Source organism: Lycium barbarum, chromosome 11 (assembly GCF_019175385.1).
Source record: "Lycium barbarum isolate Lr01 chromosome 11, ASM1917538v2, whole genome shotgun sequence".
Lineage (NCBI taxonomy): Eukaryota > Viridiplantae > Streptophyta > Magnoliopsida > Solanales > Solanaceae > Lycium > Lycium barbarum.
The window spans coordinates 2,029,967-2,037,918 of NC_083347.1; positions in this window are offsets into that span (position 1 = coordinate 2,029,967).

The following is a 7,952-nucleotide window of genomic DNA, read 5'->3' on the forward strand; positions in this document are numbered from 1 at the left end:
ACATGTTTCTAGTGTGGTTAAACGTGTGTTTGGGGGCTGTTTCATAGGAAGTTAGGTTTGCTTTGTGTGTGATCATCAGGTTAGATCAAAAGGAAGTAAAGCATGTTAACCGAGCAGTATCCTTCTTGTGTGTTTGTTCTCGAGAATAACTCAGTAATTCCATAAATAAGTGTGTGTTCCTCATTAAAACGATCCTTAAACATTGGGGAATAACGGAGATTAAGCTTCCTAAGTGATTAGATGAACAGTTAGCCTAAAGTTATTCCTCTGTTGCTTTTAAAATCAGTGAGTACATTTCACCTTCATCCCTAGTTATGTTGTGGCCTTAAGTTTCTTTTCCGATAAAGTGTGAACTTCATAATTATTATTTTTATTCCATGTATATTTTTAAGCCTTAGCAGCTTGTTTGTCATCATGAGTTATTTCTTAAAATCATGCTTGAATTGGTCATCCTTGTGTTGGGCTCACCTTACTCCTTTAAGCCATTCTTGTCTTTTTTTTTTGTGTGTGTATGTTGTTTCTATCGGCCTGTGTACTACCATAGTGCTATGTTTTCGAGTCGACTGCTACTGCTGTGCTACCTATCCGCTGGGTTGTTATGTTGTTTGGAACTATGATTATGATCGTAATAATCTCCTATGCTGTTGTTCTTCTTTGTTAATTTTTTGGCTGCTACCTGTCTCTTTTATGAAAATGTGATGCTGCACCCGGTATGATATGGTTGTTGAACTTTGAGAGGAATATATATCAGTCACACCTTGATGCTAGCTAGGCATTTAGCATATTCTGCTGCTACATTAAGAGAAAATAGAAACAGACACTACATTTGAATTATGGTGTTTTTTTTGGTGAGCTGTTATGTTGACTCCTAGATGCTTATTCTTCACCCTTCCTCTTCTTTGCATGACTTGGGGAGTTTCAAACCTTAAATGATATCGCATATCTGATGAAGACATGCTGCTTGTTTGATGTGCTTATTGCTGAGTTTTGCTTGAGGCTAAAAGTTGCCATATTTAGAGTCATTAGCCACTGATTTAGGGCACTGCTCTTGCTACATTTTTTGAGCAAGTTACTGCTCAATGTTGATTGTTGAAATGAGCTTAATTCTGAGGCAATTCGAGGAAAAGATATTGCTATTATGTTTGTTTCAATTTTGTTATCATATTGGCTGCCATGAGTTGCTATATTCTTGACCATTTGCACTGCTTTTGGGATTTATTAACTGCCGCATTTTGGTGGTTCAGTGCCGCTAAGTTTCTGCTGCAATTTGGAGCCATTTGTTGCTTCATTTTAGGCCATTTTCATCTCATTTTGGGACTGATTTACTGTTGCATTTCTAACCAAATTGCTGTTGCGTTTTTGGGCCAAAAAATTGCTATTTGCTGCACTCGGTGGTTGATTTCTGATGGTGTTGACACCCAATTTTGTCCTGCCTCTGCTTCGAAATACCTGTTTTCGCTTCTAATATTTTTGGAAAAATAATAAAAAAATATATATATATATTATATTTTACTATAATTACTAGTCTCTTATCAATACCGGCGTTTCATTATTCTATTACAGTTACTTATTATTATTATTATTATTATTATTATTATTATTATTATTATTATTATTATTATTATCATCATTATTATTATAATTCACAATTCTATCATTTCGGCATTTTTTGCCAGATTACGCACGCGCATTGCATTTATCTTTGCATAATTAGATAATAGTGTTTATTTACTGTGGATTTTTGAAATATTATTGCACGGCTATTACAACGCCATTTTTATCTGAGCACTAATAATTGCATATTTTATATGAAGTAATATTTTAACACAAGTTATTTAAATAGGTCTTTTATTTAAATGTAGTAGCCCAATCAACTCATACTATTTTCAGACCAATGCACAAAACCAGTCCACATTTTAATTTCCCTGGCATCATTTTTATTTACCAGCCCAAATAATTAACCAACATTTTTGGACCAGCCCATTTTTTTAATTTTGCCCAGCCTAGCATTTTAAAAAACAAACTCAGCCCAAATAATTACCCAACCAATCCACTATTTTAGCCCAATATCCAGTCCATTAACTCCTTGACCCGACCCGAGTCTTGCACAAAATGAACCATTAGGGTTCCCTTATCCCCTTCATCTTTCTTTCTCTTTCCGCCGCATCCCCCATCCTCTCTCTTCTTTTCTCTCCTTCGCTTCTTCTCTCCCACGCCTCCACTATACCTCTGCCGCCCCACTTCACCTTGTCGCTCCCCCCACGCCTCTGTCTCTCCCATTTCCCCTGTCTACCCTCACGCCTCTGACACCCCCACTCCCCTTTTCCGCCTCCACTCCACCATGCCATTGTCACCCCCATTTCATTTTATCCCCCGATCCTCTCTTTTCGTCGAAGAAAACCCTAATTCACCCTATAAATACAAGCTTTCCAGTAGAAAGGAGAAAAAAGAAAAAGGTTTTGGGGGAGAACAGAAAAAATCCATTTATTCTCTGAGAAAACAAGTTTTTCAGTAGCAGAAATCCCTCTTAGAAAACATCAGTTCTTTTAGCAGCGTTGTTTGATATCAAGTTAAAATCTAAATCGTTTTCTTTTGTTCTGTTTTTGCCCTTGTCATCCGTTTGGATTTGAGGGTATACAAATTCGGGATTCGCGGTATTTCGAAGTAGATTTGTGGTGTTCGAGTGGAAATCGAGACTCCGCGCCTCACTTCGCTGCACTCAGAAGAGGTGAATAACTTCCCTTTTTAGTTTGGGTTTAGCTTCAGTATGGTATTTGACAAGTGTGTGTGTGTGTCCGTACGTGATAGTTGTCGTAGCTGGTTTATTTTCAGTTTAGCAGCATGGTAGTCTTAGGTGCGTTTGTATTTAGTTAAGTTTAGTTTCGGTTTAATAGTTAGGATATTTAGCGGTTCATGTTTTATTCAGAGTTTAATTTCCAGTTCAATAATTCCCCGTTTTATTAGTGTTTGTTTTGGTTCTTATGCTTGTCATTTGATCAGAATTTGATCCTTATTGTGAAATGGATGTCTAGTTGTCTTCAGTTACGTATGAAAGCATGGGTAGTATTTTCGTGTTAACTGCTGAACATTTGCATTTCTTCTCTTTCTACTAAGTTCAAAAATGTATCAGCAGATTAAAGAAAACTGTGTGTAAGGTTAAAATAATGTTGTTTCCTTCTTTCTTTATGCCTTAAGTATCTATAAGCATGATCATTTCAGTATATTGTTATCACTATCAGTATATCATGATGTGAATTAACATACTATAATTTCAAATAGGTTCTGTTTGGTTTAGAGAAAAAGTAGGTTCAAAACATATATGTTAATCACTTTAGTTTAAGACCGGATGAGGTCCATTATTCCCTAATTGTGGCAATCTTTCTATAACCAAGTGTGAAGCCTCAATTCATTCTGCCAATAAGTCTAAAGCTTGTTTATTTGGTACCATGTTAATTGGAAAAGATGTTCAATGAATCAAAGGTACTCATAGGAACTCTTAGTAAGAATCTGCTATTGTTCCATTTTTGCTAGTTAAAGGGAGAAGTAGCATTAACTTGTTATGTCCTTTTGTCGGTTTCTCAGCATCTTTCCAAGATCTGTGTAGAACCATAACACTCCTCACCTTTTAATTTAGTCCATAATGATACTGTAAAAAGCTTTTGGTTGTGACCATAAATCTTGTAATTGACTAAGTGTGGAAATGATCATTGCGAGTTATGTTCAAAGAGCCCAACCCACTCTCTGTTAGTCTTTTGTTTTGACAAGTTAACTCATGAGCTATGTGATCATATGACAGAAAGTTTGATTAGTTATGCTTAAATCCACTAACAAGGTTTGGGGGGTTATACCCTAAGAAATCAAAACTTATTCGTGCAATTGAGTCTTCTGTGTGTTAAGTTTTACACCACAATTAGTCTATTTCCTGCTGTTTAATAAGCCAAATGATTGCTCTTATTCTAAAAATGTTAAGGGGATAGTCAAGTAAAAACTAGGCTTCAACTTGATTGAGTTTTAAAGGGATTGCTGGTGAATGTTTTGTTACTGGCTAACTCAGCTTCCTTTGAGTTCAACAGTGTTTCTTTTCAGGCTCCTTTTCTTGACTTATCTTAAGAAAAAATAAATGATGGCTGATTTGGTTGTTGAGGGTTTTCATTCTTTGTTGAGGTTTGGTTTCTGCTAAAGTTCTGGGTTGATCAGTTTAGGGCAGGGTTGGTCCTTTCTTATTTATTTATAGATGACATATGACATGTTGATAAACTCGAGCATGATTTGGTTTAGTTGACTTCTTTTCTTTAAAATTCTGCTATGGTCATTATGTTCCTTGCTAAAGGTTCGGTTAGTGACTAAATGAGCCATGTGAAAATCTGCAGCCTATTTTCCATATACATATTTCTCTAAATGTATTACGCATGTTAGGTGTCTAGAACTTGTTTTGCCTGTAGCTGGGGTGTCTTCTGAACTGTAGCATTTTGGCTTTTAAGACTCCTCTGTGGCTGTCACATTTTTGGGATAAACTTGGTGCTTCCTTGTCTGCCATTCTGTTGATTTTGTTTGCAGTCAAGCATGTTGATCACTCTTGAAGTATCCTTAATGGATTAGCTGTTGGTTTAAACCAACAGGCTCTATACTTAATGAGTCTATCTCTGAGATAACTGATGGTGTCTAAGGTTCAAAGCACTATTTATGGCTGCCTGCATGTTTGAAGTATATTGATGCTATGAGCTGACTCTCACATTCTTGTGATCGAGCTGCAGCCCTGTTGGCTACTTAAATTGGTGTTTAAATGAGTATATATGCTACACTTGATGTAATATTTGCTATCATAACTTTGTTGCCTTCTTAGAAGAAACAGATTACCATACTTCGGTGAAACGCATAGTCTATATTGTCATTTGGTGTTGTTTAAATTATGTGCGTCGTTGCAAGTATATTTCAGTTGATTATGTATATTTGCATATATTATTGGTATACCTATATTTAAAACAGCTATGAATGTGTGTACATGAGGTATACTTAAACATACATAGTATATACACAATCTGCTGATTTATTTTTGAGTTTATATTTCGTACGTTTAACATTATTCATTGATCGTATACTAATCCTTTCTTCCATTTTTATGCATGAATGTCATATACGAATCCGAGAGGGCTCGTTCTTCCTCCACATCCAGTGTTGAGCTAAAAGCCCAACGAAATCTTGTCCGCGTCCAGTCGGTCTGCAGCAAAAATAAAAGAAATAAAATTCTGGGCTAAGGCCAACAGCAGCAAACAGATTGCAGCAGATCTTTTAAAAAATGGGCTGAGCCCATTTAAATTAGCTACTTCTATGTTTTTGTGAATTTAATTCGTATTATGCAATTAACTCTTTGTTTTGTTTTGTTTTCTAGGTTTAGATAAATCCTAATGAATTAGTAGGCTTAGTTTTAATCATGGGTAGTTAGTTTAAGAGGAGCTAACAATTAATTTCATAAATTTCACTCCTTTCTTTTCATGTTAAAATCATTTACAAGGTCTAATATTTATTTTATTTGAAAATCGATTTGCAAAATAGAATGATTATATATATTTTAAATGAAGAGAATCATATTTTATTATCTAAACATTTTAAAACGCCATTAATATGCAAATATAAACTCAAGTATTTTTTTATAAATAACTCTTCAAGTTTGAATCAATCACGTCTATTTTAGCCGAGTATAATTAAATAAATCAGTAAAAAGAGAAAGAAATTCATCATCTTTGCATTCTTACATTATTATACTGATATAATGTCATATTGGCTACGTTTTCTCTAAAAAGCTTCTATTTATATACAAATCATTATATTTTGCCAGTCTCATTTTTACAATAAAAATTATTATTTTAGGCTTAAAAACATTTATAAGTTTTATTTTCAAGTGGACTGCTATGCATTTCTTCAAGTCAGTTTAAATAACATCATTATGTTTTCCTTTAAACCTCAATAATATTTACAACCCATTTTCTTAAGATTTAAGCCTTATAGTTAATCTTAATTAATTAACCTAAGTTTGGTCGGATAATCGTAAGTTAACGGATTCTAAAGGATGCCTAACCCCTTCCCTTTAGGATAATATAGAGCCCTTACCTAGAATCACATTGGTTAAGCAGACTATTAACAGAGATTTAGTTTTAACTTTACCTTAGTTAAACATCTGGGTGTCCTAATTCACCGTAAAATTAATTAGGTGGCGACTCCTAAAAACAAATAAACAGGAATCCCCAATATGTTGTACTCCTAAATCAACCCGGTTAAAATGGGGTATGACAGATGGAATGTTTGGCTATGTTATTGGCCCACCATGTTTACTTTTCTAAGGCAGTATTGCTACACTATAAGGGTACTTCGTTGCTGCCTTTGAGGGAAGATTCCTACTGCTTTTGAATGGGTTGATTGATGTGTTCTCAGTCCTATCTTTCGTTAAAAATGTTTGTTGTTGTCTTGTTTGATTAAATGCTGTTAGTTTCTATCACTACTCGTTGTCCTTGGTTACTGTTATCCTATTCTTTTGGAATTAACTAACTGTATATATTGCATTTCTTACTTGCTATATTTCTTTTATTAAGACTGCTTCTAATTCCTTTTTCTCCTTTCTTTTGCATGAACGCACATGGGAGAATATTGGAGTTATGGCAACTCTAATTTCAGCCCGGAATTAGGAGTAAACAGTAGCTGAGGTTTTGCTCGAGCTAGCAGCCCATTTCATTACATTTTACACCTCTTATTTTATTTATTGCATTTTAACTTGTATTGTTTTGACTAACACTTCATCTTACGCAATATCTTTAAGTCTCATTTAACATTTAGCATCTTCTTTTATACAAATTATTATTTTTTTACAAGTCCTATTTTAAATAGCATTCTTACAGGTCTATCTATAACTTTAGCCACATTTACAAAGATACTTTCTTTTCTATAATACTATATTTACACTTAGCCTAACTAATCATAAGTCCGATCGGTTAACCATTGTTAATGGGTCTTAAAGGGTGCCTAATACCTTCCCTTTAGATTAATTGAACCCTTACCTAGAATCTTAAGTTTCGCAGACCTTAAACAGAGCTAACTTTAGATAATCACTTTAATAAACTTTAGGTGTCCTAATTCACCGTAAATAATTAGGTGGCGACTCCTTAAACAAAACAAAATAGGAATCACCAATATGTTGTACTCTACTTTAACCCGTTCAAAATGGGGTATGACATATATAATTTTATTTATGATACCCAATAAATTATTTAAGACAATATAACACATTTTATTGTCTAAATTAAACAAATACAATATGTTATACAACGCAATTGATACAATATTATAGTTGTTTAAATTCTATATATTTGGTTATTCACATATTAATTAGATAAGGCTTTTACTTATTATTTTCAACACTGATGTTACCTTAGCTGATGATATTTTTGAAGACATCAAATCAAAACCTCGAACTGATTATTCTAGGTATTAAGCAAGGCATTACTACGACTTTTTAGTACTTGAAGCAAAAATATTTATTAAGCTAAAATATTTTATTTTAAATAATTTTTTTTGTGACTAAAATGTTACTATTGCTACGATACGTTTCAAGTTGTGGTAAAAATTAATAATTTTAGCTACGAAGTTTTATTAGAACAAAAAGTTTGTGGCTATATCATTTAACTATAGCCGTAACTTTTTATAACTTGAACAAAAAATAAGTATTTATTTAGCTATAATGTTTTGTCTCAAATAATTTATCGTTTCTAAAAGTTTACTATTACTACAGTAAGTTTTAACTCGTGGCAAAACATAATGATTAACTATGAAATTTTATTATAGCGAAAATTATGTGGCTATATCATTTAACTATTGCCACAATATTTTTATAACTTGAAGCAGATATATTTATTTAGCTACAATAGTTTGTTACAAATAATTTATTGTGGCTAAAAGATTAT